Raw genomic sequence first — 26,325 nt, 5'->3', positions numbered from 1 at the left:
CTCTGCTGGCTGAGAAAAGCTCATTTTCAACGTTCAATTCAGAAAGTGATAAAAACAGATCCAGCCACTAAAAAGCATTTTCCTTTTGTTTTAGACAACATTTCATGCACTGTTAAAAATGTTTAAGAAAGTTGCAAGTGAAAAACTATGTCTCTGACTGAGTTTGCATTACTGCTTATTTTAACCTCTGCTGGCTGAGAAAAGCTCATTTTCAATGTCCAATACAGAATGTGATAAAACCAGATCCAGCCACTAAAATGCATCATTCTTTTTGTTTTAGACACCATTTCATGTACTGTTAAACACGTTAAAGCAAGTTGCAAGTGAAAATCTATGTCTCTGACTGAGTTTGCATTACTGCTTATTTTGACCTCTGCTGGCTAAGAAAAGCTCATTTCAACGTTCAATTCAGAATGTGATAAAACCGGATCCAGCCACTAAAATGCATCATTCTTTTTGTTTTAGACAACATTTCATGCACTGTTAAATATGTTTAAGCAAGTTGCAAGTGAAAATCTATGTCTCTTACTGAGTTTGCATCACTGCTTATTTTGACCTCTGCTGGCTGAGAAAAGCTAATTTTCAACGTCCAATACAGAATGGGATAAAACCAGATCCAGCCACTAAAATGCATCATTCTTTTTGTTTTAGACAACATTTCATGCACTGTTAAACATGTTAAAGCAAGTTGCAAGTAAAAATCTATGTCTCTGACTGAGTTTGCATTACTGCTTATTTTGACCTCTGCTGGCTAAGAAAAGCTCATTTTCAACGTTCAATTTAGAATGTGATAAAACCGGATCCAGCCACTAAAATGCATCATTCTTTTTGTTTTAGACAACATTTCATGCACTGTTAAATATGTTTAAGCAAGTTGCAAGTGAAAATCTATGTCTCTGACTGAGTTTGCATTACTGCTTATTTTGACCTCTGCTGGCTAAGAAAAGCTCATTTTCAACGTTCAATTCAGAATGTGATAAAACCGGATCCAGCCACTAAAATGCATCATTCTTTTTGTTTTAGACAGCATTTCATGCACTGTTAAACATGTTAAAGCAAGTTGCACGTGAAAATCTATGTCTCTGACTGAGTTTGCATTACTGCTTATTTTGACCTCTGCTGGCTGAGAAAAGCTCATTTTCAACGTTCAATTCAGAAAGTGATAAAAACAGATCCAAAAAGCATTTTCCTTTTGTTTTAGACAAAATTTCATGCACTGTTAAAAATGTTTAAGAAAGTTGCAAGTGAAAATCTATGTCTCTGACTGAGTTTGCATTACTGCTTATTTTGACCTCTGCTGGCTGAGAAAAGCTCATTTTCAATGTCCAATACAGAATGTGATAAAACCAGATCCAGCCACTAAAATGCATCATTCTTTTTGTTTTAGACACCATTTCATTTACTTTTAAACACGTTAAAGCAAGTTGCAAGTGAAAATCTATGTCTCTGACTGAGTTTGCATTACTGCTTATTTTGACCTCTGCTGGCTAAGAAAAGCTTATTTCAACGTTCAATTCAGAATGTGATAAAACCGGATCCAGCCACTAAAATGCATCATTCTTTTTGTTTTAGACAACATTTCATGCACTGTTAAATATGTTTAAGCAAGTTGCAAGTGAAAATCTATGTCTCTTACTGAGTTTGCATCACAGCTTATTTTGACCTCTGCTGGCTGTGAAAAGCTCATTTTTAACTTTCAATTTAGAATATGATAAAACCAGATCCAGCCACTAAAATGCATTATTCTTTTTGTATTAGACAACATTTGATGCACTGTTAAACATGTTAAAGCAAGTTGCATGTGAAAATCTATGTCTCTGACTGAGTTTGCATTACTGCTTATTTTGACCACTGCTGGCTGTGAAAAGCTCATTTTCAACGTTCAATCCAGAATGTGATAAAACCAGATCCAGCCACTAAAATGCATCATTCTTTTTGTTTTAGACAGCATTTCATGCACTGTTAAACATGTTAAAGCAAGTTGCACGTGAAAATCTATGTCTCTGACAGAGTTTGCATTACTGCTTATTTTGACCTCTGCTGGCTGAGAAAAGCTCATTTTCAATGTCCAATACAGAATGTGATAAAACCAGATCCAGCTACTAAAATGCATCATTTTTTTTGTTTTAGACACCATTTCATGCACTGTTAAACATGTTAAAGCAAGTTGCAAGTGAAAATCTATGTCTCTGACTGAGTTTGCATTACTGCTTATTTTGACCTCTGCTGGCTGTGAAAAGCTCATTTTCAACGTTCAATACAGAATGTGATAAAAACAGATCCAGCCACTAAAAAGCATTTTCTTTTTGTTTTAGACAACATTTCATGCACTGTTAAAAATGTTTAAGCAAGTTGCAAGTGAAAATCTATGTCTCTGACTGAGTTTGCATTACTGCTTATTTTGACCTCTGCTGGCTGAGAAAAGCTCATTTTCAACGTCCAATACAGAATGTGATAAAACCAGATCCAGCCACTAAAATGCATCATTCTTTTTGTTTTAGACAGCATTTCATGCACTGTTAAATATGTTTAAGCAAGTTGCAAGTGAAAATCTATGTCTCTGACTGAGTTTGCATTACTGCTTATTTTGATCTCTGCTGGCTGAGAAAAGCTCATTTTCAACGTCCAATACAGAATGTGATAAAACCTGATCCAGCCACTAAAATGCATCTTCTTTTTGTTTTAGACAACATTTCATGCACTGTTAAACATGTTAAAGTAAGTTGTAAGTGAAAATCTGTCTCTGACTGAGTTTGCATTACTGCTTATTTTGACCTCTGCTGGCTGTGAAAAGCTCATTTTTAACGTTCAATTCAGAAAGTGATAAAAACAGATCCAGGCACTGAAAAGCATTTTCTTTTTGTTTTAGACAACATTTCATGCACTGTTAAATATGTTTAAGCAAGTTGCAAGTGAAAATCTATGTCTCTGACTGAGTTTGCATTACTGCTTATTTTGACCTCTGCTGGCTGAGAAAAGCTCATTTTCAACGTCCAATACAGAATGTGATAAAACCAGATCCAGCCACTAAAATGCATCATTCTTTTTGTTTTAGACAACATTCCATGCACTGTTAAACATGTTAAAGCAAGTTGCAAGTGAAAATCTATGTCTCTGACTGAGTTTGAATTACTGCTTATTTTGACCTCTGCTGGCTGAGAAAAGCTCATTTTCAGCGTCCAATACAGAATGTGATAAATCCAGATCCAGCCACTAAAATGCATCATTATTTTTGTTTTAGACAACATTTCATGCACTGTTAAACATGTTAAAATAAGTTGCAAGTGAAAATCTATGTCTCTGACTGAGTTTGCATTACTGCTTATTTTGACCTCTGCTGGCTGTGAAAAGCTCATTTTCAACGTTCAATACAGAATGTGATAAAAACAGATCCAGCCACTAAAAAGCATTTTCTTTTTGTTTTAGACAACATTTCATGCATTGTTAAAAATGTTTAAGCAAGTTGCAAGTGAAAATCTATGTCTCTGACTGAGTTTGCATTACTGCTTATTTTGACCTCTGCTGGCTGAGAAAAGCTCATTTTCAGCGTCCGATACAGAATGTGATAAAACCAGATCCAGCCACTAAAATGCATCATTCTTTTTGTTTTAGACAACATTTCATGCACTGTTAAATATGTTTAAGCAAGTTGCAAGTAAAAATCTATGTCTCTGACTGAGTGTGCATTACTGCTTATTTTGACCTCTGCTGGCTGAGAAAAGCTCATTTTCAACGTCCAATACAGAATGTGATAAAACCAGATCCAGCCACTAAAATGCATCATTCTTTTTGTTTTAGACAACATTGCATGCACTGTTAAACATGTTAAAGTAAGTTGCAAGTGAAAATCTATGTCTCTGACTGAGTTTGCATTACTGCTTATTTTGACTTCTGCTGGCTGAGAAAAGCTCATTTTCAACGTCCAATACAGAATGTGATAAAACCAGAACCAGCCACTAAAATGCATCATTCTTTTTGTTTTAGACAACATTCCATGCACTGTTAAACATGTTAAAGCAAGTTGCAAGTGAAAATCTATGTCTCTGACTGAGTTTGAATTACTGCTTATTTTGACCTCTGCTGGCTCAGAAAAGCTCATTTTCAGCGTCCAATACAGAATGTGATAAAACCAGATCCAGCCACTAAAATGCATCATTCTTTTTGTTTTAGACAACATTTCATGCACTGTTAAACATGTTAAAATAAGTTGCAAGTGAAAATCTATGTCTCTGACTGAGTTTGCATTACTGATTATTTTGACCTCTGCTGGCTGAGAAAAGCTCATTTTCAACGTCCAATACAGAATGTGATAAAACAGGATCCAGCTACTAAAATGCATCATTCTTTTTGTTTTAGACACCATTTCATGTACTGTTAAACACGTTAAAGCAAGTTGCAAGTAAAAATCTATGTCTCTGACTGAGTTTGCATTACTGCTTATTTTGACCTCTGCTGGCTGAGAAAAGCTCATTTTCAACGTCCAATACAGAATGTGATAAAACCAGATCCAGCCACTAAAATGCATCATTCTTTTTGTTTTAGACAACATTTCATGCACTGTTAAACATGTTAAAGCAAGTTGCAAGTGAAAATCTATGTATCTGACTGAGTTTGCATTACAGCTTATTTTGACCTCTGCTAGCTGAGAAAAGCTAATTTTCAATGCCAATACAGAATGGGATAAAACCAGATCCAGCTACTAAAATGCATCATTCTTTTTGTTTAGACAACATTTCATGCACTGTTAAACATGTTAAAGCAAGTTGCAAGTAAAAATCTATGTCTCTGACTGAGTTTGCATTACTGCTTATTTTGACCTCTGCTGGCTGAGAACAGCTCATTTTCAACGTTCAATTCAGAAAGTGATAAAAACAGATCCAGCCACTAAAAAGCATTTTCTTTTTGTTTTAGACAACATTTCATGCACTGTTAAAAATGTTTAAGCAAGTTGCAAGTGAAAATCTATGTCTCTGACTGAAATTGCATTACTGCTTATTTTGACCTCTGCTGGCTGAGAAAAGCTCTTTTTCAACGTCCAATACAGAATGTGATAAAACCAGATCCAGCCACTAAAATGCATCATTCTTTTTGTTTTAGACAACATTTCATGCACTGTTAAATATGTTTAAGCAAGTTGCAAGTGAAAATCTATGTCTCTGACTGAGTTTGCATTTCTGCTTATTTTGACCTCTGCTGGCTGAGAAAAGCTCATTTTCAACGTCCAATACAGAATGTGATAAAACCAGATCCAGCCACTAAAATGCATCATTCTTTTTGTTTTAGACAACATTTCATGCACTGTTAAACATGTTAAAGTAAGTTGCAAGTGAAAATCTATGTCTCTGACTGAGTTTGCATTACTGCTTATTTTGACCTCTGCTGGCTGTGAAAAGCTCATTTTCAACGTTCAATTTAGAAAGTGATAAAAACAGATCCAGCCACTGAAAAGCATTTTCTTTTTGTTTTAGACAACATTTCATGCACTGTTAAATATGTTTAAGCAAGTTGCAAGTGAAAATCTATGTCTCTGACTGAGTTTGCATTACTGCTTATTTTGACCTCTGCTGGCTGAGAAAAGCTCATTTTCAGCGTCCAATACAGAATGTGATAAAACCAGATCCAGCCACTAAAATGCATCATTCTTTTTGTTTTAGACAACATTTCATGCCCTGTAAAACATGTTAAAATACGTTGAAAGTGAAAATCTATGTCTCTGACTGAGTTTGCATTACTGATTATTTTGACCTCTGCTGGCAGAGAAAAGCTCATTTTCAATGTCCAATACAGAATGTGATAAAACCAGATCCAGCTACTAAAATGCATCATTCTTTTTGTTTTAGACACCATTTCATGTACTGTTAAACACGTTAAAGCAAGTTGCAAATAAAAATCTATGTCTCTGACTGAGTTTGCATTACTGCTTATTTTGACCTCTGCTGGCTGTGAAAAGCTCATTTTCAACGTTCAATTCAGAAAGTGATAAAAACAGATCCAGCCACTAAAAAGCATTTTCTTTTTGTTTTAGACAACATTTCATGCACTGTTAAAAATGTTTAAGCAAGTTGCAAGTGAAAATCTATGTCTCTGACTGAGTTTGCATTACTGCTTATTTTGACCTCTGCTGGCTCTGAAAAGCTCATTTTCAACGTCCAATACAGAATGTGATAAAACCAGATCCAGCCACTAAAATGCATCATTCTTTTTGTTTTAGACAACATTTCATGCACTGTTAAACATGTTAAAGCAAGTTGCAAGTGAAAATCTATGTCTCTGACTGAGTTTGCATTACTGCTTATTTTGACCTCTGCTGGCTAAGAAAAGCTCATTTTCAACGTTTAATTCAGAAAGTGATAAAAACAGATCCAGCCACTAAAAAGCATTTTCTTTTTGTTTTAGACAACATTTCATGCACTGTTAAATATGTTTAAGAAAGTTGCAAGTGAAAATCTATGTCTCTGACTGAGTTTGCATTACTGTTTATTTTGACCTCTGCTGGCTGAGAAAAGCTCATTTTCAGCGTCCAATACAGAATGTGATAAAACCAGATCCAGCCACTAAAATGCATCATTCTTTTTTGTTTTAGATAACATTTCATGCACTGTTAAACATGTTAAAGCAAGTTGCAAGTTAAAATCTAAGTCTCTGACTGAGTTTGCATTACTGCTTATTTTGACCTCTGCTGGCTGTGAAGAGCTTATTTTCAACGTTCAATTTAGAAAGTGATAAAAACAGATCCAGCCACTAAAATGCACCATTCTTTTTGTTCTAGACAACATTTCATGCACTGTTAAACATGTTAAAGCAAGTTGCAAGTGAAAATCTATGTCTCTGACTGAGTTTGCATTACTGCTTATTTTGACCTCTGCTGGCTGAGAAAAGCTCATTTTCAATGCCAATACAGAATGTGATAAAACCAGATCCAGCTAGTAAAATGCGTCATTCTTTTTGTTTTAGACAACATTTCATGCACTGTTAAACATGTTAAAGCAAGTTGCAAGTGAAAATCTATGTCTCTGACTGAGTTTGAATTACTGCTTATTTTGACCTCTGCTGGCTAAGAAAAGCTCATTTTCAACGTTTAATTCAGAAAGTGATAAAAACAGATCCAGCCACTAAAAAGCATTTTCTTTTTGTTGTAGACAACATTTCATGCACTGTTAAATATGTTTAAGAAAGTTGCAAGTGAAAATCTATGTCTCTGACTGAGTTTGTATTACTGCTTATTTTGAACTCTGCTGGCTGAGAAAATCTCATTTTCTGCGTCCAATACAGAATGTGATAAAACCAGATCCAGCCACTAAAATGCATCATTCTTTTTTGTTTAAGACAACATTTCATGCACTGTTAAACATGTTAAAGCAAGTTGCAAGTTAAAATCTAAGTCTCCGACTGAGTTTGCATTACTGCTTATTTTGACCTCTGCTGGCTGTAAAAAGCTCATTTTCAACGTTCAATTCAGAAAGTGATAAAAACAGATCCAGCCAATGAAAAGCATTTTCTTTTTGTTTTAGACAAAATTTTATGCACTGTTAGATATGTTTAAGCAAGTTGCAAGTGAAAATCTATGTCTCTGACTGAGTTTGCATTACTGCTTATTTTGACCTCTGCTGGCTGAGAAAAGCTCATTTTCAACGTCCAATACTGAATGTGATAAAACCAGATCCAGCCACTAAAATGCATCATTCTTTTTGTTTTAGACAACATTTCATGCACTGTTAAACATGTCAAAGCAAGTTGCAAGTGAAAATCTATGTCTCTGACTGAGTTTGCATTACTGCTTATTTTGACCTCAGCTGGCTGTGAAAAGCTCATTTTCAACGTTCAATTCAGAATGTGATTAAACCAGATCCAGCCACTAAAATGCATTATTCTTTTTGTTTTAGACAGCATTTCATGCACTAAACATGTTAAAGCAAGTTGCACGTGAAAATCTATGTCTCTGACTGAGTTTGCATCACTGCTTATTTTGACCTCTGCTGGCTAAGAAAATCTCATTTTCAACGTTCAATTCAGAAAGTGATAAAAACAGATCCAGCCACTAAAAAGCATTTTCTTTTTGTTTTAGACAACATTTCATACACGGTTAAACATGCATGACCTCTTATTTTGAAAAGCTAATTTTCAACATTCAATACAGAATGTAATAAAACCAGATCCAACTACTAAAATGCATCATTCTTTTTGTTTTAGACACCATTTCATGCACGGTTAAACATGTTAAAGAAAGTTGCAAGTGAAAATCTATGTCTCTGACTGAGTTTGCATTACTGCTTATTTTGACCTCTGCTGGCTGTGAAAAGCTCATTTTCAACGTTCAATTCAGAATGTGATAAAACCAGATCCAGCCACTAAAATGCATCATTCTTTTTGTTTTAGACAACATTTCATGCACTGTTAAACATGTTAAAGCAAGTTGCAAGTGAAAATCTATGTCTCTGACTGAGTTTGCATTACTGCTTATTTTGACCTCTGCTGGCTGAGAAAAGCTCATTTTCAACGTTCAATTCAGAATGTGATAAAACCAGATCCAGCCACTAAAATGCATCATTCTTTTTGTTTTAGACAACATTTCATGCACTGTTAAACATGTTAAAGCAAGTTGCAAGTGAAAATCTATGTCTCTGACTGAGTTTGCATTACTGCTTATTTTGACCTCTGCTGGCTGAGAAAAGCTCATTTTCAACGTTCAATTCAGAACGTGATAAAAACAGATCAAGCCACTAAAAAGCATTTTCTTTTTGTTTTAGACAACATTTCATGCACTGTTAAATATGTTTAAGAAAGTTGCAAGTGAAAATCTATGTCTCTGACTGAGTTTGCATTACTGCTTATTTTGACCTCTGCTGGCTGAGAAAAGCTCATTTTCAATGTCCAATACAGAATGTGATAAAACCAGATCCAGCCACTAAAATGCATCATTCTTTTTGTTTTAGACAACATTTCATGCACTGTTAAACATGTTAAAGCAAGTTGCAAGTGAAAATCTATGTCTCTGACTGAGTTTGAATTACTGCTTATTTTGACCTCTGCTGGCTGAGAAAAGCTCATTTTCAACGTCCAATACAGAATGTGATAAAACCAGATCCAGCCACTAAAATGCATCATTCTTTTTGTTTTAGACAACATTTCATGCACTGTTAAACATGTTAAAATAAGTTGCAAATGAAAATCTATGTCTCTGACTGAGTTTGCATTACTGCTTATTTTGACCTCTGCTGGCTGAGAAAAGCTCATTTTCAACGTTCAATTCAGAAAGTGATAAAAACAGATCCAGCCACTAAAAAGCATTTTCTTTTTGTTTTAGACAACATTTCATGCACTGTTAAATAAGTTTAAGCAAGTTGCAAGTGAAAATCTATGTCTCTGACTGAGTTTGCATTACTGCTTATTTTGACCTCTGCTGGCTGTGAAAAGCTCATTTTCAACGTTCAATTCAGAAAGTGATAAAAACAGATCCAGCCACTAAAAAGCATTTTCTTTTTGTTTTAGACAACATTTCATGCACTGTTAAATATGTTTAAGCAAGTTGCAAGTGAAAATCTATGTCTCTGACTGAGTTTGAATTACTGCTTATTTTGACCTCTGCTGGCTGAGAAAAGCTCATTTTCAACGTCCAATACAGAATGTGATAAAACCAGATCCAGCCACTAAAATGCATCATTCTTTTTGTTTTAGACAACATTTCATGCACTGTTAAACATGTTAAAGCAAGTTGCAAGTGAAAATCTATGTCTCTAACTGAGTTTGCATTACTGCTTATTTTGACCTCTGCTGGCTGAGAAAAGCTCATTTTCAATGCCAATACAGAATGTGATAAAACCAGATCCAGCTACTAAAATGCATCATTCTTTTTGTTTTAGACACCATTTCATGCACTGTTAAACATGTTAAAGCAAGTTGCAAGTGAAAATCTATGTCTCTGACTGAGTTTGCATTACTGCTTATTTTGACCTCTGCTGGATGTGAAAAGCTCATTTTCAACATTCAATTCAGAATGTGACAAAAGCAGATCCAGCCACTAAAATGCATCATTCTTTTTGTTTTAGACAACATTTCATGCACTGTTAAACATGTTAAAGCAAGTTGCAAGTGAAAATCTTTGTCTCTGACTGAGTTTGCATCACTGCTTATTTTGACCTCTGCTGGCTAAGAAAATCTCATTTTCAACGTTCAATTCAGAAAGTGATAAAAACAGATCCAGCCACTAAAAAGCATTTTCTTTTTGTTTTAGACAACATTTCATACACGGTTAAACATGCATGACCTCTTATTTTGAAAAGCTAATTTTCAACATTCAATACAGAATGTAATAAAACCAGATCCAACTACTAAAATGCATCATTCTTTTTGTTTTAGACACCATTTCATGCACGGTTAAACATGTTAAAGCAAGTTGCAAGTGAAAATCTATGTCTCTGACTGAGTTTGCATTACTGCTTATTTTGACCTCTGCTGGCTGTGAAAAGCTCATTTTCAACGTTCAATTCAGAATGTGATAAAACCAGATCCAGCCACTAAAATGCATCATTCTTTTTGTTTTAGACAACATTTCATGCACTGTTAAACATGTTAAAGCAAGTTGCAAGTGAAAATCTATGTCTCTGACTGAGTTTGCATTACTGCTTATTTTGACCTCTGCTGGCTGAGAAAAGCTCATTTTCAACGTTCAATTCAGAATGTGATAAAACCAGATCCAGCCACTAAAATGCATCATTCTTTTTGTTTTAGACAACATTTCATGCACTGTTAAACATGTTAAAGCAAGTTGCAAGTGAAAATCTATGTCTCTGACTGAGTTTGCATTACTGCTTATTTTGACCTCTGCTGGCTGAGAAAAGCTCATTTTCAACGTTCAATTCAGAACGTGATAAAAACAGATCCAGCCACTAAAAAGCATTTTCTTTTTGTTTTAGACAACATTTCATGCACTGTTAAATATGTTTAAGAAAGTTGCAAGTGAAAATCTATGTCTCTGACTGAGTTTGCATTACTGCTTATTTTGACCTCTGCTGGCTGAGAAAAGCTCATTTTCAATGTCCAATACAGAATGTGATAAAACCAGATCCAGCCACTAAAATGCATCATTCTTTTTGTTTTAGACAACATTTCATGCACTGTTAAACATGTTAAAGCAAGTTGCAAGTGAAAATCTATGTCTCTGACTGAGTTTGAATTACTGCTTATTTTGACCTCTGCTGGCTGAGAAAAGCTCATTTTCAACGTCCAATACAGAATGTGATAAAACCAGATCCAGCCACTAAAATGCATCATTCTTTTTGTTTTAGACAACATTTCATGCACTGTTAAACATGTTAAAATAAGTTGCAAATGAAAATCTATGTCTCTGACTGAGTTTGCATTACTGCTTATTTTGACCTCTGCTGGCTGAGAAAAGCTCATTTTCAACGTTCAATTCAGAAAGTGATAAAAACAGATCCAGCCACTAAAAAGCATTTTCTTTTTGTTTTAGACAACATTTCATGCACTGTTAAATAAGTTTAAGCAAGTTGCAAGTGAAAATCTATGTCTCTGACTGAGTTTGCATTACTGCTTATTTTGACCTCTGCTGGCTGTGAAAAGCTCATTTTCAACGTTCAATTCAGAAAGTGATAAAAACAGATCCAGCCACTAAAAAGCATTTTTTTTTTGTTTTAGACAACATTTCATGCACTGTTAAATATGTTTAAGCAAGTTGCAAGTGAAAATCTATGTCTCTGACTGAGTTTGAATTACTGCTTATTTTGACCTCTGCTGGCTGAGAAAAGCTCATTTTCAACGTCCAATACAGAATGTGATAAAACCAGATCCAGCCACTAAAATGCATCATTCTTTTTGTTTTAGACAACATTTCATGCACTGTTAAACATGTTAAAGCAAGTTGCAAGTGAAAATCTATGTCTCTAACTGAGTTTGCATTACTGCTTATTTTGACCTCTGCTGGCTGAGAAAAGCTCATTTTCAATGCCAATACAGAATGTGATAAAACCAGATCCAGCTACTAAAATGCATCATTCTTTTTGTTTTAGACACCATTTCATGCACTGTTAAACATGTTAAAGCAAGTTGCAAGTGAAAATCTATGTCTCTGACTGAGTTTGCATTACTGCTTATTTTGACCTCTGCTGGATGTGAAAAGCTCAATTTCAACATTCAATTCAGAATGTGACAAAAGCAGATCCAGCCACTAAAATGCATCATTCTTTTTGTTTTAGACAACATTTCATGCACTGTTAAACATGTTAAAGCAAGTTGCAAGTGAAAATCTTTGTCTCTGACTGAGTTTGCATTACTGCTTATTTTGACCTCAGCTGGCTGTGAAAAGCTCATTTTTAACGTTCAATTCAGAATGTGATTAAACCAGATCCAGCCACTAAAATGCATCATTCTTTTTGTTTTAGACAGCATTTCATGCACTAAACATGTTAAAGCAAGTTGCACGTGAAAATCTATGTCTCTGACTGAGTTTGCATCACTGCTTATTTTGACCTCTGCTGGCTAAGAAAATCTCATTTTCAACGTTCAATTCAGAAAGTGATAAAAACAGATCCAGCCACTAAAAAGCATTTTCTTTTTGTTTTAGACAACATTTCATACACGGTTAAACATGCATGACCTCTTATTTTGAAAAGCTAATTTTCAACATTCAATACAGAATGTAATAAAACCAGATCCAACTCCTAAAATGCATCATTCTTTTTGTTTTAGACACCATTTCATGCACGGTTAAACATGTTAAAGCAAGTTGCAAGTGAAAATCTATGTCTCTGACTGAGTTTGCATTACTGCTTATTTTGACCTCTGCTGGCTGTGAAAAGCTCATTTTCAACGTTCAATTCAGAATGTGATAAAACCAGATCCAGCCACTAAAATGCATCATTCTTTTTGTTTTAGACAACATTTCATGCACTGTTAAACATGTTAAAGCAAGTTGCAAGTGAAAATCTATGTCTCTGACTGAGTTTGCATTACTGCTTATTTTGACCTTTGCTGGCTGAGAAAAGCTCATTTTCAACGTTCAATTCAGAACGTGATAAAAACAGATCCAGCCACTAAAAAGCATTTTCTTTTTGTTTTAGACAACATTTCATGCACTGTTAAATATGTTTAAGAAAGTTGCAAGTGAAAATCTATGTCTCTGACTGAGTTTGCATTACTGCTTATTTTGACCTCTGCTGGCTGAGAAAAGCTCATTTTCAATGTCCAATACAGAATGTGATAAAACCAGATCCAGCCACTAAAATGCATCATTCTTTTTGTTTTAGACAACATTTCATGCACTGTTAAACATGTTAAAGCAAGTTGCAAGTGAAAATCTATGTCTCTGACTGAGTTTGAATTACTGCTTATTTTGACCTCTGCTGGCTGAGAAAAGCTCATTTTCAACGTCCAATACAGAATGTGATAAAACCAGATCCAGCCACTAAAATGCATCATTCTTTTTGTTTTAGACAACATTTCATGCACTGTTAAACATGTTAAAATAAGTTGCAAGTGAAAATCTATGTCTCTGACTGAGTTTGCATTACTGCTTATTTTGACCTCTGCTGGCTGTGAAAAGCTCATTTTCAACGTTCAATTCAGAAAGTGATAAAAACAGATCCAGCCACTAAAAAGCATTTTCTTTTTGTTTTAGACAACATTTCATGCACTGTTAAATAAGTTTAAGCAAGTTGCAAGTAAAAATCTATGTCTCTGACTGAGTTTGCATTACTGCTTATTTTGACCTCTGCTGGCTGTGAAAAGCTCATTTTCAACGTTCAATTCAGAAAGTGATAAAAACAGATCCAGCCACTAAAAAGCATTTTCTTTTTGTTTTAGACAACATATCATGCACTGTTAAATATGTTTAAGCAAGTTGCAAGTGAAAATCTATGTCTCTGACTGAGTTTGAAATACTGCTTATTTTGACCTCTGCTGGCTGAGAAAAGCTCATTTTCAACGTCCAATACAGAATGTGATAAAACCAGATCCAGCCACTAAAATGCATCATTCTTTTTGTTTTAGACAACATTTCATGCACTGTTAAACATGTTAAAGCAAGTTGCAAGTGAAAATCTATGTCTCTAACTGAGTTTGCATTACTGCTTATTTTGACCTCTGCTGGCTGAAAAAAGCTCATTTTCAATGCCAATACAGAATGTGATAAAACCAGATCCAGCTACTAAAATGCATCATTCTTTTTGTTTTAGACACCATTTCATGCACTGTTAAACATGTTAAAGCAAGTTGCAAGTGAAAATCTATGTCTCTGACTGAGTTTGCATTACTGCTTAATTTGACCTCAGCTGGCTGTGAAAAGCTCATTTTTAACGTTCAATTCAGAATGTGATTAAACCAGATCCAGCCACTAAAATGCATCATTCTTTTTGTTTTAGACAGCATTTCATGCACTAAACATGTTAAAGCAAGTTGCATGTGAAAATCTATGTCTCTGACTGAGTTTGCATCACTGCTTATTTTGACCTCTGCTGGCTGAGAAAAGCTCATTTTCAATGTCCAATACAGAATGTGATAAAACCAGATCCAGCCACTAAAATGCATCATTCTTTTTGTTTTAGACAACATTTCATGCACTGTTAAACATGTTAAAGCAAGTTGCAAGTGAAAATCTATGTCTCTGACTGAGTTTGAATTACTGCTTATTTTGACCTCTGCTGGCTGAGAAAAGCTCATTTTCAACGTCCAATACAGAATGTGATAAAACCAGATCCAGCCACTAAAAAGCATCATTCTTTTTGTTTTAGACAACATTTCATGCACTGTTAAACATGTTAAAATAAGTTGCAAGTGAAAATCTATGTCTCTGACTGAGTTTGCATTACTGCTTATTTTGACCTCTGCTGGCTGTGAAAAGCTCATTTTCAACGTTCAATTCAGAAAGTGATAAAAACAGATCCAGCCACTAAAAAGTATTTTCTTTTTGTTTTAGACAACATTTCATGCACTGTTAAATATGTTTAAGCAAGTTGCAAGTGAAAATCTATGTCTCTGACTGAGTTTGCATTACTGCTTATTTTGACCTCTGCTGGCTGTGAAAAGCTCATTTTCAACGTTCAATTCAGAAAGTGATAAAAACAGATCCAGCCACTAAAAAGCATTTTCTTTTTGTTTTAGACAACATCTCATGCTTTGTTAAATATGTTTAAGCAAGTTGCAAGTGAAAATCTTTGTCTCTGACTGAGTTTGAATTACTGCTTATTTTGACCTCTGCTGGCTGAGAAAAGCTCATTTTCAACGTCCAATACAGAATGTGATAAAACCAGATCCAGCCACTAAAATGCATCATTCTTTTTAATTTAGACAACATTTCATGCACTGTTAAACATGTTAAAGCAAGTTGCAAGTGAAAATCTATGTCTCTGACTGAGTTTGCATTACTGCTTATTTTGACCTCTGCTGGCTGAGAAAAGCTCATTTTCAATGCCAATACAGAATGTGATAAAACCAGATCCAGCTACTAAAATGCATCATTCTTTTTGTTTTAGACACCATTTCATGCACTGTTAAACATGTTAAAGCAAGTTGCAAGTGAAAATCTATGTCTCTGACTGAGTTTGCATTACTGCTTATTTTGACCTCTGCTGGATGTGAAAAGCTCATTTTCAACATTCAATTCAGAATGTGACAAAAGCAGATCCAGCCACTTAAATGCATCATTCTTTTTGTTTTAGACAACATTTCATGCACTGTTAAACATGTTAAATCAAATTGCAAGTGAAAATCTATGTCTCTGACTGAGTTTGCATTACTGCTTATTTTGACCTCTGCTGGCTAAGAAAAGCTCATTTTCAACGTTCAATTCAGAATGTGATAAAACCGGATCCAGCCACTAAAATGCATCATTCTTTTTGTTTTAGACAACATTTCATGCACTGTTAAATATGTTTAAGCAAGTTGCAAGTGAAAATCTATGTCTCTGACTGAGTTTGCTTTACTGCTTATTTTGACCTCTGCTGGCTGAGAAAATCTCATTTTCAACGTCCAATACAGAATGTGATAAAACCAGATCCAGCCACTAAAATGCATCATTCTTTTTGTTTTAGACACCATTTCATGTACTGTTAAACACGTTAAAGCAAGTTGCAAGTGAAAATCTATGTCTCTGACTGAGTTTGCATTACTGCTTATTTTGACCTCTGCTGGCTGTGAAAAGCTCATTTTCAACGTTCAATTCAGAAAGTGATAAAAACAGATCCAGCCACTAAAAAGCATTTTCTTTTTGTTTTAGACAACATTTCATGCACTGTTAAACATGTTAATTCAAGTTGCAAGTGAAATTCTATGTCTCTGACTGAGTTTGCATTACTGCTTATTTTGACCTCTGCTGGCTAAGAAAAGCTCATTTTCAACGTTTATTTCAGAAAATTATAAAAACAGATCCAGCCACTAAAAAGCATTTTCTTTTTGTTTTAGACAACATTTCATGCACTGTTAAATATGTTTAAGAAAGTTGCAAGTGAAAATCTATGTCTCTGACTGAGTTTGCATTACTGCTTATTTTGACCTCTGCTGGCTGAGAAAAGCTCATTTTCAGCGTCCAATACAGAATGTGATAAAACCAGATCCAGCCACTAAAATGCATCATTCTTTTTTGTTTTAGATAACATTTCATGCACCGTTAAACATGTTAAAGCAAGTTACAAGTGAAAATCTATATCTCTGACTGAGTTTGCATTACTGCTTATTTTGACCTCAGCTGGCTCTGAAAAGCTCATTTTCAACGTTCAATTCAGAATGTGATTAAACCAGATCCAGCCACTAAAATGCATCATTCTTTTTGTTTTAGACAGCATTTCATGCACTAAACATGTTAAAGCAAGTTGCACATGAAAATCTATGTCTCTGACTGAGTTTGCATTACTGCTTATTTTGACCTCTGCTGGCTAAGAAAATCTCATTTTCAACGTTCAATTCAGAAAGTGATAAAAACAGATCCAGCCACTAAAAAGCATTTTCTTTTTGTTTTAGACAACATTTCATGCACGGTTAAACATGCATGACCTCTTATTTTGAAAAGCTAATTTTCAACATTCAATACAGAATGTGATAAAACCAGATCCAACTACTAAAATGCATCATTCTTTTTGTTTTAGACACCATTTCATGCACGGTTAAACATGTTAAAGCAAGTTGCAAGTGAAAATCTATGTCTCTGACTGAGTTTGCATTACTGCTTATTTTGACCTCTGCTGGCTGTGAAAAGCTCATTTTCAACGTTCAATTCAGAATGTGATAAAACCAGATCCAGCCACTAAAATGCATCATTCTTTTTGTTTTAGACAACATTTCATGCACTGTTAAACATGTTAAAGCAAGTTGCAAGTGAAAATCTATGTCTCTGACTGAGTTTGCATTACTGCTTATTTTGACCTCTGCTGGCTGATAAAAGCTCATTTTCAACGTTCAATTCAGAATGTGATAAAACCAGATCCAGCCACTAAAATGCATCATTCTTTTTGTTTTAGACAGCATTTCATGCACTGTTAAACATGTTAAAGCAAGTTGCATGTGAAAATCTATGTCTCTGACTGACTTTGCATTACTGCTTATTTTGACCTCTGCTGGCTGAGAAAAGCTCATTTTCAACGTTCAATTCAGAAAGTGATAAAAACAGATCCAGCCACTAAAAAGCATTTTCTTTTTGTTTTAGACAACATTTCATGCACTGTTAAACATGTTAAAGCAAGTTGCAAGTTAAAATCTAAGTCTCTGACTGAGTTTGAATTACTGCTTATTTTGACCTCTGCTGGCTGAGAAAAGCTCATTTTCAACGTCCAATACAGAACGTGATAAAAACAGATCCAGCCACTAAAAAGCATTTTCTTTTTGTTTTAGACAACATTTCATGCACTGTTAAATATATTTAAGAAAGTTGCAAGTGAAAATCTATGTCTCTGACTGAGTTTGCATTACTGCTTATTTTGAACTCTGCTGGCTGAGAAACGCTCATTTTCAACGTTTAATTCAGAATGTGATAAAACCAGATCCAGCCACTAAAATGCATCAATCTTTTTGTTTTAGACAACATTTCATGCACTGTTAAACATGTTAAAGCAAGTTGCAAGTGAAAATCTATGTCTCTGACTGAGTTTGCATTACTGCTTATTTTGACCTCTGCTGGCTGAGAAAAGCTCATTTTCAACGTTCAATTCAGAACGTGATAAAAACAGATCCAGCCACTAAAAAGCATTTTCTTTTTGTTTTAGACAACATTTCATGCACTGTTAAATATGTTTAAGAAAGTTGCAAGTGAAAATCTATGTCTCTGACTGAGTTTGCATTACTGCTTATTTTGACCTCTGCTGGCTGAGAAAAGCTCATTTTCAATGTCCAATACAGAATGTGATAAAACCAGATCCAGCCACTAAAATGCATCATTCTTATTGTTTTAGACAACATTTCATGCACTGTTAAACATGTTAAAGCAAGTTGCAAGTGAAAATCTATGTCTCTGACTGAGTTTGCATTACTGCTTATTTTGACCTCTGCTGGCTGTGAAAAGCTCATTTTCAACGTTCAATTCAGAATGTGATAAAACCAGATCCAGCCACTAAAATTTATCATTCTTTTTTGTTTTAGACAACATTTCATGCACTGTTAAACATGTTAAAGCAAGTTGCAAGTTAAAATCTAAGTCTCTGACTGAGTTTGCATTACTGCTTATTTTGACCTCTGCTGGCTGTGAAGAGCTTATTTTCAACGTTCAATTTAGAAAGTGATAAAAACAGATCCAGCCACTAAAAAGCATTTTCTTTTTGTTTTAGACAACATTTCATGCACTGTTAAATATATTTAAGAAAGTTGCAAGTGAAAATCTATGTCTCTGACTGAGTTTGCATTACTGCTTATTTTGAACTCTGCTGGCTGAGAAACGCTCATTTTCAACGTTTAATACAGAATGTGATAAAACCAGATCCAGCCACTAAAATGCATCAATCTTTTTGTTTTAGACAACATTTCATGCACTGTTAAACATGTTAAAGCAAGTTGCAAGTGAAAATCTATGTCTCTGACTGAGTTTGCATTACTGCTTATTTTGACCTCTGCTGGCTGAGAAAAGCTCATTTTCAACGTTCAATTCAGAACATGATAAAAACAGATCCAGCCACTAAAAAGCATTTTCTTTTTGTTTTAGACAACATTTCATGCACTGTTAAATATGTTTAAGAAAGTTGCAAGTGAAAATCTATGTCTCTGACTGAGTTTGCATTACTGCTTATTTTGACCTTTGCTGGCTGAGAAAAGCTCATTTTCAATGTCCAATACAGAATGTGATAAAACCAGATCCAGCCACTAAAATGCATCATTCTTATTGTTTTAGACAACATTTCATGCACTGTTAAACATGTTAAAGCAAGTTGCAAGTGAAAATCTATGTCTCTGACTGAGTTTGCATTACTGCTTATTTTGACCTCTGCTGGCTGTGAAAAGCTCATTTTCAACGTTCAATTCAGAATGTGATAAAACCAGATCCAGCCACTAAAATTTATCATTCTTTTTGTTTTAGACAACATTTCATGCACTGTTTAATATGTTTAAGCAAGTTACAAGTGAAAATCTATGTCTCTGACTGAGTTTGCATTACTGCTTATTTTGACCTCTGCTGGCTGAGAAAAGCTCATTTCCAACGTTCAATTCAGAAAGTGATAAAAACAGATCCAGCCACTAAAAAGCATTTTCTTTTTGTTTTAGACAACATTTCATGCACTATTAAATATGTTTAAGAAAGTTGCAAGTGAAAATCTATGTCTCTGACTGAGTTTGCATTACTGCTTATTTTGACCTCTGCTGGCTGAGAAAAGCTCATTTTCAACGTCCAATACAGAATGTGATAAAACCAGATCCAGTCACTAAAATGCATCATTCTTTTTTGTTTTAGACAACATTTCATGCACTGTTAAACATGTTAAAGCAAGTTGCAAGTTAAAATCTAAGTCTCTGACTGAGTTTGCATTACTGCTTATTTTGACCTCTGCTGGCTGTGAAGAGCTTATTTTCAACGTTCAATTTAGAAAGTGATAAAAACAGATCCAGCCACTAAAAAGCATTTTCTTTTTGTTTTAGACAACATTTCATGCACTGTTAAATATATTTAAGAAAGTTGCAAGTGAAAATCTATGTCTCTGACTGAGTTTGCATTACTGCTTATTTTGACCTCTGCTGGCTGAGAAAAGCTCATTTTCAACGTCCAATACAGAATGTGATAAAACCAGATCCAGCCACTAAAATGCATCATTCTTTTTGTTTTAGACAACATTCCATGCACTGTTAAACATGTTAAAGCAAGTTGCAAGTGAAAATCTATGTCTCTGACTGAGTTTGAATTACTGCTTATTTTGACCTCTGCTGGCTGAGAAAAGCTCATTTTCAACGTCCAATACAGAATGTGATAAAACCAGATCCAGCCACTAAAATGCATCATTCTTTTTGTTTTAGACAACATTCCATGCACTGTTAAACATGTTAAAGCAAGTTGCAAGTGAAAATCTGTCTCTGACTGAGTTTGAATTACTGCTTATTTTGACCTCTGCTGGCTGAGAAAAGCTCATTTTCAGAGTCCAATACAGAATGTGATAAAACCAGATCCAGCCACTAAAATGCATCATTCTTTTTGTTTTAGACAACATTTCATGCACTGTTAAACATGTTAAAATAAGTTGCAAGTGAAAATCTATGTCTCTGACTGAGTTTGCATTACTGCTTATTTTGACCTCTGCTGGCTGTGAAAAGCTCATTTTCAACGTTCAATTCAGAAAGTGATAAAAACAGATCCAGCCACTAAAAAGCATTTTCTTTTTGTTTTAGACAACATTTCATGCACTGTTAAATATGTTTAAGCAAGTTGCAAGTGAAAATCTATGTCTCTGACTGAGTTTGCATTACTGCTTATTTTGACCTCTGCTGGCTGTGAAAAGCTCATTTTCAACGTTCAATTCAGAAAGTGATAAAAACAGATCCAGCCACTAAAAAGCATTTTCTTTTTGTTTTAGACAACATTTCATGCACTGTTAAATATGTTTAAGCAAGTTGCAAGTGAAAATCTATGTCTCTGACTGAGTTTACATTACTGCTTATTTTGACCTCTGCTGGCTGTGAAAAGCTCATTTTCAACGTTCAATTCAGAAAGTGATAAAAACAGATCCAGCCACTAAAAAGCATTTTCTTTTTGTTTTAGACAACATTTCATGCACTGTTAAATATGTTTAAGCAAGTTGCAAGTGAAAATCTATGTCTCTAACTGAGTTTGAATTACTGCTTATTTTGACCTCTGCTGGCTGAGAAAAGCTCATTTTCAACGTCCAATACAGAATGTGATAAAACCAGATCCAGCCACTAAAATGCATGATTCTTTTTGTTTTAGACAACATTTCATGCACTGTTAAACATGTTAAAGCAAGTTGCAAGTGAAAATCTATGTCTCTGACTGAGTTTGCATTACTGCTTATTTTGACCTCTGCTGGATGTGAAAAGCTCATTTTCAACGTTCAATTCAGAATGTGACAAAAGCAGATCCAGCCACTTAAATGCATCATTCTTTTTGTTTTAGACAACATTTCATGCACTGTTAAACATGTTAAATCAAGTTGCAAGTGAAAATCTATGTCTCTGACTGAGTTTGCATTACTGCTTATTTTGACCTCTGCTGGCTAAGAAAAGCTCATTTTCAACGTTCAATTCAGAATGTGATAAAACCGGATCCAGCCACTAAGATGCATCATTCTTTTTGTTTTAGACAACATTTCATGCACTGTTAAATATGTTTAAGCAAGTTGAAAGTGAAAATCTATGTCTCTGACTGAGTTTGCTTTACTGCTTATTTTGACCTCTGCTGGCTGAGAAAAGCTCATTTTCAACGTCCAATACAGAATGTGATAAAACCAGATCCAGCCACTAAAACGCATCATTCTTTTTGTTTTAGACACATTTTCATGTACTGTTAAACACGTTAAAGCAAGTTGCAAGTGAAAATCTATGTCTCTGACTGAGTTTGCATTACTGCTTATTTTGACTTCTGCTGGCTGTGAAAAGCTCATTTTCAACGTTCAATTCAGAAAGTGATAAAAACAGATCCAGCCACTAAAAAGCATTTTCTTTTTGTTTTAGACAACATTTCATGCACTGTTAAATATGTTTAAGAAAGTTGCAAGTGAAAATCTATGTCTCTGACTGAGTTTGCATTACTGCTTATTTTGACCTCTGCTGGCTGAGAAAAGCTCATTTTCAGCGTCCAATACAGAATGTGATAAAACCAGATCCAGCCACTAAAATGCATCATTCTTTTTTGTTTTAGATAACATTTCATGCACTGTTAAACATGTTAAAGCAAGTTACAAGTGAAAATCTATGTCTCTGACTGAGTTTGCATTACTGCTTATTTTGACCTCAGCTGGCTGTGAAAAGCTCATTTTCAACGTTCAATTCAGAATGTGATTAAACCAGATCCAGCCACTAAAATGCATCATTCTTTTTGTTTTAGACAGCATTTCATGCACTAAACATGTTAAAGCAAGTTGTACGTGAAAATCTACTGTATGTCTCTGACTGAGTTTGCATCACTGCTTATTTTGACCTCTGCTGGCTAAGAAAATCTCATTTTCAACGTTCAATTCAGAAAGTGATAAAAACAGATCCAGCCACTAAAAAGCATTTTCTTTTTGTTTTAGACAACATTTCATGCACGGTTAAACATGCATGACCTCTTATTTTGAAAAGCTAATTTTCAACGTTCAATACAGAATGTGATAAAACCAGATCCAACTACTAAAATGCATCATTCTTTTTGTTTTAGACACCATTTCATGCACGGTTAAACATGTTAAAGCAAGTTGCAAGTGAAAATCTATGTCTCTGACTGAGTTTGCATTACTGCTTATTTTGACCTCTGCTGGCTGTGAAAAGCTCATTTTCAACGTTCAATTCAGAATGTGATAAAACCAGATCCAGCCACTAAAATGCATCATTCTTTTTGTTTTAGACAACATTTCATGCACTGTTAAACATGTTAAAGCAAGTTGCAAGTGAAAATCTATGTCTCTGACTGAGTTTGCATTACTGCTTATTTTGACCTCTGCTGGCTGAGAAAAGCTCATTTTCAACGTTCAATTCAGAATGTGATAAAACCAGATCCAGCCACTAAAATGCATCATTCTTTTTGTTTTAGACAACATTTCATGCACTGTTAAACATGTTAAAGCAAGTTGCAATTGAAAATCTATGTCTCTGACTGAGTTTGCATTACTGCTTATTTTGACCTCTGCTGGCTGTGAAAAGCTCATTTTCAACGTTAAATTCAGAATGTGATAAAACCAGATCCAGCCACTAAAATGCATCCTTCTTTTTGTTTTAGACAACATTTCATGCACTGTTAAACATGTTAAAGCAAGTTGCAAGTGAAAATCTATGTCTCTGACTGAGTTTGCATTAATGATTATTTTGACCTCTGCTGGCTGTGAAAAGCTCATTTTCAACGTTCAATTCAGAATGTGATAAAACCAGTTCCAGCCACTAAAATGCATCATTCTTTTTGTTTTAGAAAACATTTCATGCACTGTTAAACATGTTAAAGCAAGTTGCAAGTGAAAATCTATGTCTCTGACTGAGTTTGCATTACTGCTTATTTTGACCTCTGATGGCTGAGAAAAGCTCATTTTCAACGTCTAATACAGAATGTGATAAAACCAGATCCAGCCACTAAAATGCATCATTATTTTTTGTTTTAGACAACATTTCATGCACTGTTAAACATGTTAAAGCAAGTTGCAAGTTAAAATCTAAGTCTCTGACTGAGTTTGCATCACTGCTTATTTTGACCTCTGCTGGCTGTGAAGAGCTCATTTTCAACGTTCAATTTAGAAAGTGATAAAAACAGATCCAGCCACTAAAAAGCATTTTCTTTTTGTTTTAGACAACATTTCATGCACTGTTAAATATGTTTAAGCAAGTTGCAAGTAAAAATCTATGTCTCTGACTGAGTTTGCATTACTGCTTATTTTGACCTCTGCTGGCTGAGAAAAGCTCATTTTCAACGTTCAATTCAAAAAGTGGTAAAAACAGATCCAGCCACTAAAAAGCATTTTTTTTTTGTTTTAGACAACATTTCATGCACTTTTAAATATGTTTAAGCAAGTTGCAAGTGAAAATCTATGTCTCTGACTGAGTTTGCATTACTGCTTAATTTGACCTCTGCTGGCTGAGAAAAGCTCATTTTCAACGTCCAATACAGAATGTGATAAAACCAGATCCAGCCACTAAAATGCATCATTCTTTTTGTTTTAGACAACATTTCATGCACTGTTAAACATGTTAAAGCAAGTTGCAAGTGAAAATCTATGTCTCTGACTGAGTTTGAATTACTGCTTATTTTGACCTCTGCTGGCTGAGAAAAGCTCATTTTCAACGTCCAATACAGAATGTGATAAAACCAGATCCAGCCACTAAAATGCATCATTCTTTTTGTTTTAGACAACATTTCATGCACTGTTAAACATGTTAAAATAAGTTGCAAGTGAAAATCTATGTCTCTGACTGAGTTTGCATTACTGCTTATTTTGACCTCTGCTGGCTGTGAAAAGCTCATTTTCAACGTTCAATTCAGAAAGTGATAAAAACAGATCCAGCCACTAAAAAGCATTTTCTTTTTGTTTTAGACAACATTTCATGCACTGTTAAATAAGTTTAAGCAAGTTGCAAGTAAAAATCTATGTCTCTGACTGAGTTTGCATTACTGCTTATTTTGACCTCTGCTGGCTGTGAAAAGCTCATTTTCAACGTTCAATTCAGAAAGTGATAAAAACAGATCCAGCCACTAAAAAGCATTTTCTTTTTGTTTTAGACAACATATCATGCACTGTTAAATATGTTTAAGCAAGTTGCAAGTGAAAATCTATGTCTCTGACTGAGTTTGAAATACTGCTTATTTTGACCTCTGCTGGCTGAGAAAAGCTCATTTTCAACGTCCAATACAGAATGTGATAAAACCAGATCCAGCCACTAAAATGCATCATTCTTATTGTTTTAGACAACATTTCATGCACTGTTAAACATGTTAAAGCAAGTTGCAAGTGAAAATCTATGTCTCTAACTGAGTTTGCATTACTGCTTATTTTGACCTCTGCTGGCTGAAAAAAGCTCATTTTCAATGCCAATACAGAATGTGATAAAACCAGATCCAGCTACTAAAATGCATCATTCTTTTTGTTTTAGACACCATTTCATGCACTGTTAAACATGTTAAAGCAAGTTGCAAGTGAAAATCTATGTCTCTGACTGAGTTTGCATTACTGCTTAATTTGACCTCAGCTGGCTGTGAAAAGCTCATTTTTAACGTTCAATTCAGAATGTGATTAAACCAGATCCAGCCACTAAAATGCATCATTCTTTTTGTTTTAGACAGCATTTCATGCACTAAACATGTTAAAGCAAGTTGCATGTGAAAATCTATGTCTCTGACTGAGTTTGCATCACTGCTTATTTTGACCTCTGCTGGCTGAGAAAAGCTAATTTTCAATGTCCAATACAGAATGTGATAAAACCAGATCCAGCCACTAAAATGCATCATTCTTTTTGTTTTAGACAACATTTCATGCACTGTTAAACATGTTAAAGCAAGTTGCAAGTGAAAATCTATGTCTCTGACTGAGTTTGAATTACTGCTTATTTTGACCTCTGCTGGCTGAGAAAAGCTCATTTTCAACGTCCAATACAGAATGTGATAAAACCAGATCCAGCCACTAAAAAGCATCATTCTTTTTGTTTTAGACAACATTTCATGCACTGTTAAACATGTTAAAATAAGTTGCAAGTGAAAATCTATGTCTCTGACTGAGTTTGCATTACTGCTTATTTTGACCTCTGCTGGCTGTGAAAAGCTCATTTTCAACGTTCAATTCAGAAAGTGATAAAAACAGATCCAGCCACTAAAAAGTATTTTCTTTTTGTTTTAGACAACATTTCATGCACTGTTAAATATGTTTAAGCAAGTTGCAAGTGAAAATCTATGTCTCTGACTGAGTTTGCATTACTGCTTATTTTGACCTCTGCTGGCTGTGAAAAGCTCATTTTCAACGTTCAATTCAGAAAGTGATAAAAACAGATCCAGCCACTAAAAAGCATTTTCTTTTTGTTTTAGACAACATCTCATGCTTTGTTAAATATGTTTAAGCAAGTTGCAAGTGAAAATCTTTGTCTCTGACTGAGTTTGAATTACTGCTTATTTTGACCTCTGCTGGCTGAGAAAAGCTCATTTTCAACGTCCAATACAGAATGTGATAAAACCAGATCCAGCCACTAAAATGCATCATTCTTTTTGTTTTAGACAACATTTCA

Source organism: Danio rerio, chromosome 13 (genome assembly GCF_049306965.1).
Source record: "Danio rerio strain Tuebingen ecotype United States chromosome 13, GRCz12tu, whole genome shotgun sequence".
NCBI lineage: Eukaryota > Metazoa > Chordata > Actinopteri > Cypriniformes > Danionidae > Danio > Danio rerio.
The sequence above is the reverse complement of the archived record's forward strand: the minus strand, read 5'-3'. Positions refer to the sequence as shown.